This window comes from Sciurus vulgaris, assembly GCF_902686455.1.
Source record: "Sciurus vulgaris genome assembly, chromosome: 11".
Classification (NCBI taxonomy): domain Eukaryota; kingdom Metazoa; phylum Chordata; class Mammalia; order Rodentia; family Sciuridae; genus Sciurus; species Sciurus vulgaris.
Window position 1 is genome coordinate 18,592,835 of NC_136472.1, and position 13,625 is coordinate 18,606,459.

The 13,625-nt window shown below is 33.6% G+C and overlaps 1 pseudogene across 1 annotated transcript; it reads left to right on the top strand.

The window, feature by feature from the left end:
- The first annotated feature begins 597 nt into the window (after window positions 1–597).
- On the top strand, window positions 598–1,589 carry LOC306639707 (olfactory receptor 5T1-like; annotated as a pseudogene). The gene has a single exon. The product of its transcript is annotated as an olfactory receptor 5T1-like (transcript).
- Window positions 1,590–13,625: the final 12,036 nt, after the last annotated feature.

The following is a 13,625-nucleotide window of genomic DNA, read 5'->3' on the forward strand; positions in this document are numbered from 1 at the left end:
TATTGGAACAAGGAGATTGTAAGAGAGCAAATAACATAATTTTGCTAGAAATCCTGCATGAGAGCTTCAAATATGAGTGCCATTCCATTTTTTACTCATTTGAAAATTAAATAATGTCGACATCTCTTTTTTTCTCACTTCTGTTTGGCTCAACCTTTGTTGTTTGGTTAGTTGTTTTCAGGTAACAACTGTAAAATTAAGAAAGGAGTTTTCATGTACTTTCTAGTACATAAGACCTGTATGCAATTGTGTGTTTACCACTGTAACATTTTGAATTTTATATTAATTTATGAAATTTAGGATGACATAATATCAAAACAAGTGTAGGAAATTTAACAGAAAAAGAATGGAAGCAAAGTCAAGAAATTTTGGCTTAAGAAAATATTAGCATGTTAAATACAGCCAACACATGGATTAAAATATTTTTCTTTTATTTATACAGCAAAATGTATCCATTTGGGGTGAAATTTCTTAAACCTGTTTATCACGTTGCACTGAGGATATCATGACGCCATTCTAAGAAACAAACATGAATATATAATTGAACAGACTCTATCAACACATTAAATTGCAGTTGGAACCAGTAAATAAACATAAATGGGAAGACTGTCTTCAGTTTGGATATACATAAAATTCATTTGAAGAATGTGACAGAAGTCACCAAGTTTGTGCTGATGGGCTTCACAGATGATTCTAACCTCCAAGTCTTCCTATTTTTACTATTTCTTGCCATCTACCTTTTTACTCTGATAGGAAATTTGGGGCTGGTCCTGTTGGTCATTGAGGATTTCAGGCTCCACAACCCCATGTACTACTTTCTGAGTGTTTTATCATTCTTAGATGCCTGCTATTCTACAGTTGTCACTCCAAAAATGTTGGTCAATTTTCTGGCGGAAAATAAATCCATTTCATTTCTTGGGTGTGCCACACAGATGCTTCTCTTCGTTACTTTTGGAAGCACAGAATCCTTTCTCTTGGCAGCCATGGCTTATGATCGCTATGTGGCCATCCACAACCCACTTCTCTATTCAGTGAGCATGTCACCCAGGGTCTATGTGCCACTCATTGTGTCTTCCTATGTTGGTGGCATTTCACATGCTACCATACACACAGTGGCCACTTTTCGCCTGTCCTTCTGTGGGTCCAATGAAATCAGACATGTTTTCTGTGATATCCCTCCTCTCCTCGCTATTTCTTGTTCTGATACTCACACCAACCAGCTTCTCCTCTTCTACTTCGTGGGCTCTATTGAGATGATCACTATCCTGATTGTCCTGATCTCCTATGGCTTCATCCTGTTGGCCATTCTGAAGATGCATTCTACTGAAGGGAGGAGGAAAGTGTTCTCTACCTGTGGCTCTCACCTGACTGGAGTGTCCATTTATCATGGGACCATCCTCTTCATGTATGTGAGACCAAGTTCCAGCTACGCCTTGGATCATGATATGATAGTGTCGATCTTTTACACCATTGTGATTCCCATGCTGAATCCCATCATCTACAGCTTGAGAAACAAAGATGTGAAAGAGGCAATGAAAAGACTGTTTGAGAAACACTGTGTTATTAATAAACTACGTATGCAGTATTGAGTAAACCTAAAATCAATACTGGGCTCATTTTTCTATGGTCAGAAACTAGAAAGAAAAATGTTCTGTTTTTAGTTAATAATGCAATATAACCCAGAATATTTCTAATTAAAACATTAATCTGCTCTACAATACAGCATTTGTCAAATGTAAATTTTCTTAGCTTCATTTTTTATTTAAATGGATTCACATTAAATATTCTTCCATAAATACATTTTTGTACTCATTGTGTAATGTGATTTTCACTTGCTACAACATTACACTTTGTCTTCAGAATTAGGTGGGTTGATACACACTCACTTTGTTTATCCTAAGTCTTCAGCACTCATTGTGATGACACTTCCCATTCTGCGATTCCTGTGAAGGTCATCCCAAAGTTCCTTTTTCCTTCTTTGTACCTTGACATACTAAAATCCATCCATGCTTATTGGCATAACTTTTCCCTTCTTTGGTTTACCATCAATTGTTGTTATTCCCTTATTAAAATCTTTCCTTGTCATTGCTCCATCACAGACATTGAATACAACTGTTTTGCAACTACTTTAAATATAATGCAAATATATTATAATATTTATTTAGTGTGTACTTATGTGCATGGGGAGAAAGAGAAAGGGATAACTTAGAAAATAATCTCCAACTATATTGGGAGATATCTTATGGAAAAGAGTAGAGCGATTCCTCAAAAACTGAAAGCAGAACTATATGATTGAGCAATCCCATTTATGGAAATATGTCTGAAGGAATTAGAATCAACCTGCTAGTGGCATGTCTGTGTTCCCATGTTGATTGCAGCATTATTCATAGTAATTAAGTATAGAATCTAAGAGTCCATCAGTGGATGAGCAGGTGAAGGATATGTGATAAAAACACACCAGAGAACATTATTAATCTTTAAAAAAATTTTGTCATTTAGGACAACACAGATTAATTTAGAGGACATTATTCTAAATGAAATCAGCCAGGCCCAGTAAAGCAAATACTGCATAAACTCATACTAGAAGATTCCCAGATAGCACATTTTTGCAAGTTACTCACTAAAACTTTCCAATTCCATTAGATGTTTCTGAATAGAATGAATCAATATTTTGGGGTAGGATGTATCAATATTGAATATAAAATTATAAAACATCTTATGTTTTATCTTATTTTATCTCAAATATTAGCATTATATTGTCCTTTAGCACTTTAAATTGTTTTAGAAATGCAAATGCTTGACTGTATCATTATTGAATATAACATTATATGATTATATATACTATAAATGCATGTATATCTGTGTTTTCTTCTCTCTCAAAAGTCTGTGTTAAAAATGGAAATAATTGTTCTGAAGAAAAAATAATAAATATAATTTTTCTTTCAAAGTATTGTATGTGTTTATTGTTGATTATGGATTCATTGAAAGAACCACCAGATGACTACTGTCTAAAGTAATAGAGTAGTTCATAAATATCTGTAATTTAAAATGCTAATAAAAATAAGCACTATTTGCAGTTAGACATAAGCACTAGTATTAAAGAAAAATAATCAGCAAACAAATTAAAGTTAGAAGAAATAGAAAAAAATATTTCCTGTAGAGTCCTATGTTTAAGCAAGTAAATAGTCAATGATTTGTCAGTATATGATTTCAAATTTTTAATTATTAGCCCATAATACTAATTGGGAGATAGATTTTACTGCAATTATTTATTATACCACTAATTTTCATTGTTTTACATATTGAACTACAGGAAAGGAATATAAGTCTTGGGTACATATTATCAGTTGCAAATAATTTGTTATATAAATTTATAAACTCATAATGTACTTCAAGCTGCAGTTTCAATATATAGACTAATTCTGTCAATAAGAGAGATGGACATTTGCACTGAAAATAGTGGTGGAAAGAGAAGATAAATCACGATTCTCTGGGAAAGGTAAAGTCAGAATTTCCTAGAAGAAATGGAAGTATCAGAAGAAAGTATTTCCAGAGAACTTTGGAAAGAATAAAGGAAAACGAATACTCAAATGAGTGTCAAGGGAAAATTTTGGCAAAGTCATATGTATGTATTGTGAATAAAACTTAAAGTAAAACACTGAAAGTATTTCTTTAACTGAATTATTTTTAAGATCTCTAACTCTTTAAATTGTATTAAATGCTTAAGTCTTTAATGAATTTTAAACAAAAAAGCGTTTAATTAAGAAAATATTTATTATATGGTTAGAATACTCCCCAAGTACATTTCTTTCTTCCCTTCAACGTGCCATGAGAAGAGGTGACATGAAAGTTAGACAAAAAGAGGTGAAAAAAGAAGTGGTTTATGTAGAGATGAAATCAGACTGGAAAAAATAATAAAAGGAACTTTGGTGGGCCTGATGAGATCAATCTATTTTAAGAGTAATCAGGTGTAATGAGAAGATCAACACCAATATGATCTTGCCATCTGCTCAACAACATACTTGGCATAAGGATTTGGGGTCTGAAAACATGTTATCACTCACTGTGATGATTAAAAGCCTTGTGTGGAACAGAGAAACAAGATGTATCCCATTTGTTTACAATAAAATAAATTTAAAAAAAAAGTCATGTGTGGTGTTAGAATTCTCTCAAAAGTGTCCCCCTCTTTCAAATAGCAATAATTTAAAATTTCCAAGTAGACAGAATAAGTTACAGCCAAGCAGATTATTTAAATAGATGAAATAATAAGTGGTTAAAGCAACCTCCTTTAAATATGTCGCTTTTTGTTCTTAAGTCTAAAATAAACATAACGTGAACTTCTTTCATCAGATGTATTTTTTCTAAAATTCATTGTTTCACAAATCTAATGATAAACATAAATCATTGAGAAATATTTGTGTCCATAGTCTTGGCCCGATATTTCATTGATTGTCAATATGTAATATATTTACTTTGTAATTATTAATTTGTTTGAACACTATTTCATCAGGACTAAATCCAATGCATATTGTTATTATGGTTTTTATTTTGCTTACTCTTTATTGGTTTTGATTAGGAGATAAAGAAGCTTTAGGAATCTTGAGATATGTTGATAAACACTCTCATAAACACACCACATCACCATAGTCCCATTTACTACATTACAGCATTTTGTTTTGTTCTGGGTACATAAGGTAGTGAAAAAGTGTGGTGCTAAGGAATTTCAATAAAATGTGTCTCAAAAGTATTTTTCTTTATATGCAAAAGAGAGAATTATTTTTGATATGACTAAATCAATATGCACACATATTGAAAGAATAAGAATTAAAAAGAAAATGACTGATACTTGAAGATTTGCTTACAAAGATCAAAATTTATAATTAATGTAAATAAAGCTACTTCTATAAATTAAATTAGAAGAGAAAACAGAAGAATATCATGGGTTTAGCGTTAAAACAGGTTTCCAAAGGAGGAGAAAAACAATAGCCTCTACCTAATTAATCCTATTGCAGAACTGAAATTCTGTGGTTATTAATTTATTTCATCTTTATATCTACTCTCAGAAATAATAAGGGCCAGAGATAAGATCCAATTCCAGGTCTCTCTTACTGTAGTAAATGCTCTTTTCACTGTTTTTAATTCCCTTCCATTATACCTTGAATTCATTCCTCAAATGCCTACAGTAAAATTAAACAACTCATTTCTTAATATATTTGGATGCTATTTAAGCCAGTCAAACTAGGAAAACAAGAAATACACAGTAATCTAAAGTGGTTCTTAGCTTACATGGGTACGTGAAACAAAATATAACAGATGTTTTTTGAGAAAATTACAATCATAAAACGATCATTAAAACTTGAAAAGGAAAAACTCAAGGCATCCAACAGTAGCAGAATATTGTGGGGTCAGCAATTTTGTTTCAGGTACAGGATTAGCAGAGGAAGGAAGTAGTAATAGGACCTGTAACATACAGAACCATGGAACCATGAACTTTCAAAACCCATAGCTGAAAAGAAAGGACAATATGCCAACTGAGAAGCCCAGCAAAATTAAACTGAAAAGAGAGAACAGCCAGCACAGGCTGCAATTTGTCTGTGAATAACTACGCTCAACTGCTCCAGGTCTCAAGGCAGATTTCCCAAAACAATTGTGAAAGACTGGAATGTTCTCTGGGTCTGAGGAACTCAGAATTATGCAGCCCATACTTCTTTTAGCATTAGGGGACACGTTTCCCCTTAAGGAAGAACTGTCGAGAACAGGGTGACATCTGTAAAAACCCCCCACAGGAAAGGGCACACAAACACTAAGGAATGAGAAACTATCTTAATCACCAGGATGCAAGCGGTTGGGACAGCACCCTCAAGAGCCAGTACAGGACAAATAGGACGTGCTGGGTCCCCAGGCTTCTCAAGGCTATTAAGAGATACCTGTCCAAGGAATTGGCATCTGCCCAGGAACATTATCCATCAAGGACAGGGGGGTCTAGCCCCAACTCATCCCCTGCATAGTTCACTCCTTCCCTCCTCCCTTCTTCCTCCAGGACCCTTCAGTTTTGGCCGGACCCAGTGAGAATCAAATAGATTGGCAGGACCCAACCAAAAGAGGACAAATGTTTAGCTGATCAAATGTTAACCAATAATGTACAGGTCTTTGTGTGTGAATGCTTGAAAATCTCTTAAAAAGAGCGCTTTCTCACCCCTCAGGGCCGCTCCCCACTCAGCCATTGTACTAGTCTGAGAGGCTGGTTGCTGTCCAGGCTCAAGCCTCCTTGTGTGACTTGCATTACTGTGTGTGCACTTTGACTCTCTGGGGATTGGTCAATACCAGAGATCAGTCGATGTCGTACCCTAACAGAACATGCTTAAAAAAAAAAAAAAAAAAAAAAAATCAAAAGAGTAGGACAGAAACATGTGGAGAAAAGTTCCCATGAGGAAAGAAATTCAGGAAGATGTACGTGTCCCAGCATGCTGACAGAGCAGCACAATCTGCCCGAAGTGTGGAGGACCATTTTGAAAGACAAAACTAGCCTAGCTATGGGGAACTCCAGGTGTAAAGTGCTCAGGAATCAGGACTCAAGCCTAGCTCTCAGAGTTAAGAAGGCCATAAATTACTTTTTTTTTTTTTTTTTTTTTTTTTTCAGCATTAAGGATTGAACTCAGGGATTCTTTCACTGGTATCACTGAGCCACATCCCCACATCCCCACATCCCCACATCTTCAGCCCTTTCTCATTCTTCTTTTTTTTTTTCTTTTTTGGAGTGAGTGTGGCTAAAGTTTGCCAAGGATGATCCCAAATTTGCAATCCTCCTGCCTCGGCCTTCCAGTAGCTGGGATTAGAGGTGTGCTCCCCCATGCCTGGCTATGCAATTGCATTTTAAGGTCATACAAACACATGACACTGGAAAAGTTCCCTGATAAATCTGCAGTCTTATGATAACCTCCTCCTGAATATCAAGATGACTTTTACATTTAAACACAGAGGGTACAAGATCAAAACTGAATGTCATGTAATTGAATTTTAAAAACGGGGACTTTTTTTCATGCATTTTTCTACGTTGTATCAAAGAATGTGACTAACACATGGATGCCTAGGTTTCATACCAAGAGATTGGAGGTCAGTAGATAAGGGATGTTATAGAATCTGAACTAAAAAAAAAAGAAGAAGAAAAAGAAAAAGATGATACTTTTGGGGTAGGAAATCCAAGTGTGAATTATCAATATATTAATTATTTGAAATTCTAAATTGATCTGTAGATTCAATGCCTCCTCAATTAAAATTAAAGTTACAGTTTGTTGAAATGGGGAGAGTGACTGAACAACCAAATCAACAAGAAAGAACCCAAGAGAGTCACAAAATATTTTAAAAATAGAATACATTTGTAATTCCCAAACTCATTTTAGGATTTAACACAAACCTTCAGGAGTAAAGACAGTGGGTTGTTGGCTTTTTAAAAATGCAGGGGTGGGGGGATGGGCAGGGAACACCTCAATTGATGGAACAGATAGTGTGTTTAGAAATAGATTAACAGGCTGGGCACTGTGGCTCACACCTGTAATCCTAGCAGCTTGCAGGTCCCAAGTTCAACACCAGCCTCAACAATTTAGGGAGGCCCTAAGAAACTCATGAAGACCCTGACTCTAATAAACTACATAAAAAATGGCTGGGAATGTGACTCAGTGGTTAAGCACACCTGGGTTTAATCCTGAGTACCAAAAAAAAAAAAAAAAAAAAAAAAAAAGAATCACAGAGTCACAGATAGTCAATTGATTTTGACAAAGATTCTAAGGAAAATGAATCGACAAAAAAAAAAAAAAAAGATAAATCATCAAGATAAAAGAAAATAAATTTGTTTTTAAGATGTCAAAAGAGCCATCTTTTGCCTCCGAAAGAGAAATTGACTCATTGTTTACACTGTATATAAAACGTGTCAAACAAATTTTTAGCCTTAAAATAACATTTCTATAATAAGCATCCATGTGTTCTGCAAAACTTTTCAAAGAACTTCTTATGTACACAACCAGAAACTAGTCTGTGCTTTAGTATATTTGAACCCCAAGAGAAGGTAAGATACTGTAAAATTCAAAATTTGACTTTTATCCCTGTCAGACCTCTAATATTCTAAACTTTTGTTGCACAGAATATTATCTGTAAACTGTCCGTTCTTTCATATCCTATTTCTGTATTCATATTTAATCTCCTCTACTAAACTCTCAATAAACATAGATCTATGTTTCACCTACCAGTTAAAAGTGTAGTTAAATAGGTAAATGTTACTACAGAGTGTTCTGTTGGAGGGTATAGTTCTGCATTATTTCATTGTGTACATGGTGACAAAATTTCCAGAAATTTCATAGATTATATTCCCTGTTAAAGAGTATTTTTTCAGAGCATTTAATTTATCAATTCAAAGGCATTTAGATAATAAGTGTCAGTTCCAGACTGCATCCTGAATGATTAGATTTAATTTTTCCTGAGGAAATTTTTTAAGCAAATACCAATGTTTATTTATGTTAACATTTTCAGCATTATAATTCCTTATTCTAGAATCTTTCATTTGTCTGCTAATAAAAAAGTCACTGGAATACATTCTGTCCCAGGAAGGAATTGGTGTGTCTTCACTGGGGCCTCCCTGTGGACTGGAAGTGCCTGAGGAGCTGGTATAAGAGTCCACATGTATAGCTTTCATGGTATTTCTTAATGAGCAGGCAGTTCCTAGGTAAGAGAAGGGGGTTTCTTAGAAAATATTTTATTTTATAGCGAACATCAAACTAAAGTGTATGCCTTAATACTTAAATCTCAGAAAGAATATTATGCCAAACTCAAAGATGGGCTGCAAGTTGAATCACATACTTTTCAGGTAATAATGCAGGGAAAAGGAAAATAGATTGATTACATTGTAGTTAGCAATTTAGTGTGCATACGTTTTGATTGATAGAGCTGTGACTTCGAAATCTGCTTTAACTTTCCTGATGAACGATAACAGAATAGGTACAGTAGTGTTAATTATTATTACTATTGTTATTATTACTTTTACAGTGCTGGGGACTTGCACATATGGGCAAGTGCACTACCACTAACCCCTAGCCCTAAGAACCATCTTTATTATTAATTATTAGATGAAAAGAAAATTAATTTTTCATACAATGTGTAGTTTTCACTGTGTGTTCAAGTTTCCTTTCCTCTTCCAATGTGGGAATTCAAATTTTGAATTTATTTTGCTGAGTTAGTAATTGATCTAAAAGCAATTTAATTTTTTTAGTGCATCTTTAAGCAATTCAACTACAAAGGATTGCTATGTAATATCAATACTAGCTGATATGTCCAGAGTTATGACATGTCAAAATGAGGTTATAAAATGGTCAAGCAGAAATTGTCAGAGCAAGCCGTGTTCTGTTTTTTCTTTTAACAAATGGTCTGACACTGTGTGTAGTTGGATCTCAGTTTTCCCATGCATAAAATGAAGCTGCATGATGTATATTTTAGTATTTTATTCACATTGAATAAGATAATACATAATTCCCAACACCACGTAGTGGCTTAAAAATATAGAGGGGTTTCTATTGTAACTTCCTGTGTCTTTTGGCTTAATGTTTGTAATATTTTTATGAATTTGGCTGTGAGAGTGGAGAAGTGATTTTTATTTTTCTAGAGACTGATCCTATTGTAATTAGCAATTCAGTGTGCATGCTTTTTGCATTTTTGTCTATACCTTAAATGACAAGAACTAGTCATAAGCACAACCATTTTTAATATCCTTACCTATAAGTTAATCAAAACAGTTGTTCAAAGTGCATCTTAGGAAAAATAGTCAGATTTCATGATTTTCCTCTATTATTTTCTCTATTATTTTTCTCTATTATTTTCCATAGTGAAGTAGATAAATGTTACAAGGAGTCTTGATTTGTAATAAGTCACCCCTCACTTCATAAACCACCTTCTTACTCTACATTCAGGATCAAAAATAATAATATGTATTAGAAAGTTGTTTTGATAAGAGTATTACAAGAATTTTACTGAACATCCTATTATTTTACTCTTATGTGCACAGACAGAAAGAGTGATAGATGCATTACTAAATTTCTTATAAAATTTTGAGTTATTGGATTTAATCTTACAATAGGTCGATTCAGATTGTGTATTCTCCATGTCATACAACTACTATCTGTAAAACTGAAAAAGAACATAGTTGCTGGTTTGGAATCTATTAATTGCATGGTGTTTTATTAAAATATTTATTTTATAAATCTATATTTTGCTATACAAATAAAATTTGGAATTGACATTTCACACGCACATATTCTTCTCAGATAATTAAAAATCATTCACTAAAATGTATTTCATTGCATCTCAAAAAGTGTCTCTGTGGAATCATTCCATGATCCCATGACTGAACAAGTTATGTGAATATTTTAGTCAATAGTCATCATTTTTGGTTTGGAAGAAATCAATTTTCCAAGTTCACATTGTCACTAAGTACTAAATATGCGATTTTAACATAGGGTTTTGAACTCCAAATATAATTTTTAATCTTCCAGAACTGCTTTCTCTCTGACATTAGGGGGGAAAAAATTAGAATTATAATATACTTGACATTTCTCATGTATATGACAATCAACACGTATTTTGTAATAAATTCTTTTTTTTTTTTTTTTTTTTTTTTGGTGCTGGGATTGAACCCAGGGACTTGTTCATGTGAGGCAAGAAGTCTACCAACTGAGCTATATCCTCAGCCCCATGAATTCTTTTAGTAGATTTTTAGTAAATATTTCAACATTTAGTTGAATTTTTATTTGTTTTTACTGTAATTCTATTTCAACAATTCTACTTTGTCTCTGATTCTATGTAGTAAACTTTCCTGCACACTTATTCCACTAATTCTATAGCAGAAAGAGAAGAAAATAGCAGAGAATATAATCAGAATGGAAACATTTTAAACAGAAATGTGTTTTTCTGAGCCCACAAAAGTAATATGAGCAAGTATTTACAAAAGTTCTTGATGACTTTATAAGCTATTTTTATCAATATAACGCTTCAAACAAAATTATACATTAATATATTTGTGTGTGTTCTTCTGTTTAATAGGCAAGTTATCTGGATTTACATACCAGTTAGACTTTAATTTCATCATGCATTTTGTTATATAATTTTCTAAGATAAAGCATTTCTGATTTATTCTATAGCCCCACATTTAGGAAGTTATTATTAATTTTTTATTATTAGGAAAACAAAACCTTCCACACAGACCTTGTGGACATTTCTGGGATAATAGAGAAACATGGCTTCCTTCTCTTTCTAAAAGTTAATCTTACTGTTTATTCCCTTCTTTATATGAATCATCTTAATATGGACAAAATTCAACACAGTATGAACTATGTGAATTAAGGATTATATGAATTATGAATTATATTAATTATGAATTATAATTGTCAAATTCAGCCTTGTACCTATTCATGGAAGAGTTTACACAGTTTTTTAAAACTTTTTTCCATGTTATTTTATTGGTGCTATAGTTGTACATAATGATGGGATTATTTGTTCCATATCAGTACATGCAAAAATATAATGATATAATTTAATCAATATCACCCCAGCATTTTGCCCTTCCCTCCCTACTTGCCACTCTTTAGGCCCTTTCCTCTACTATGTCCCTCTGACTTTTAAGAGATCCACCCCCACCTTTGTTTTTCCTCTCCATGTATGAGAGAAAACACAATACCTTTAACCTTCTTAGTTTGAATTTTTTCACTTAACATGATGGTCTCTAGTTCTATCCATTCTTCTACAGCTGCCACAATTTCATTTTTCTTTATGATTTAATAAAAATCCATTGTGTTCATGTACCACATTTTCTTTATCCATTCTGTGCTGCTTCCATAGTTTGGCTATTGAAAACTGTGCTGCTGTAAACACGGATGTGCTTACTACAGTAAGATGAGTTTGAGACTATGACATGAGTTTGGGACTATGACATGCTAAAGGACAAACAATTCACTGTGTAGAACTCACCCCCATAACTTTTAGTGAATCCAATATTTAATTCTGTTTCAGCAACTGAGGCTTTTACTGTAAGCAGGTAGCTCTTTAAATTTATTTTCTTACTTTTTAATTTTTTTTAACCTTTAGTTTTGATCATGAACTTTCTTTCTTTCATACTGACTGAATAGGAATGATAATATCAGGGACTAAAGTCCAGAAATCAAATTTGCTTTGTGGCAAATGTAGTGACTTCATTCTTTTAGCAATAGTTTGTACAAAAAATTTATTAGCTATTACGGATGACCTTTATTTCATAGTTACTTCAGAAATTCCATAAGCAGCTACTAGTGTTACTGGCAGCCTAGCCTGATTCCCAGTTTGCTGGAATCAGCCCCTCAGCCCAAAATAGCGAAAGATGGAAAAATGAACTTCACACAGTTTTGCAGTTTGATCACACTGGAGGGAGGAAGCTAGATTGCCTACCCCAGAAGCAGTTACAATTAAATATGAGATATACATATGAAGATTTAGCTGGCCTGAACAAGGGCAAAGTGGAACAAAAGGCGGAAGATATACATATGCAGATTAAGTCAGCCAGTTCTAAACCGGCCAGGGCAGGGGCAGTCAGCCTCCCTGCTTCTTGTCAGCCTCAGATGCCATGGAGAAGAGGGGAGGCAGTCCTCCACTCTCAGCAGAGAAAGTCCTTCTTCATTGCTGTGGGGAGGGCCAGTTCATTCAGTTTTAATAATATAGTCAAAGTATATATACTAAAATAATGGTCCCTAAGGAATTTGTAGGAATGCATAAATGGAAAATCCTCTCATTATAATTGTTAAAATTTGAGGGTCCCAAATTGGCAACTCAATACTGTTTGTTTTTGGAGGAAAAAGCCTAAAATAAAGCACTTTGTATTGTCTTGGTTTGCGAAGAAAGTACCACCTATCCCCAGAATAAATCCCCTGCGCTATTTAAGGGAACAAGACAATTGCCAGAGGAGAAGACATGACATAGTTTGTTTGAAAAGGCTACCCCACGCAGCAAGTTAAAAAGTCAGTGTTAACTAGACAATATCAATAATCTGAAAACACTTTAAAGTAAACAATTTTGACATTGTGTCATTTAAATTTACCTATGAGGTTAGTTTTGTTTCTTTCTATATTGCAAAGTGTGCAACATTAAAGAAAGTGCTTTCCTGTACTTTGTAGTAAATCTAAGACTACTACTCAGCTGTGTGTTTGCCAGTGCAACATTTTTTAACTTAAGTTCTCTGTAGTAATTCATTTTTGTGATTTTTAAGATAATGTAACATAAAAACAAATGACAGAAAATTCATTCAAAAATTATTTGGAAAATAAAATCACTTTAATTGCGAGAATTTTTAACATGATGCATTGAACCAACATTGAGTGGAATTATTTTTTCTTCTGCCTTATACAGTAAAATTCACATGCTGATTCAATTCTTTGTCACTGTCTTTGTTATTACTACCAAGGAAATCATTATGCCCTAAGAAACAAATGAGAACATAATTACAAAAATTCTATTTATACAGGATATTTTTCAATCTATTCGTAAAAACTAAAATGGAAAAGATGCCATCAGATATGGATGTTTACAGGATGCGGTTGAAGAATGTGACAGAAGTCACC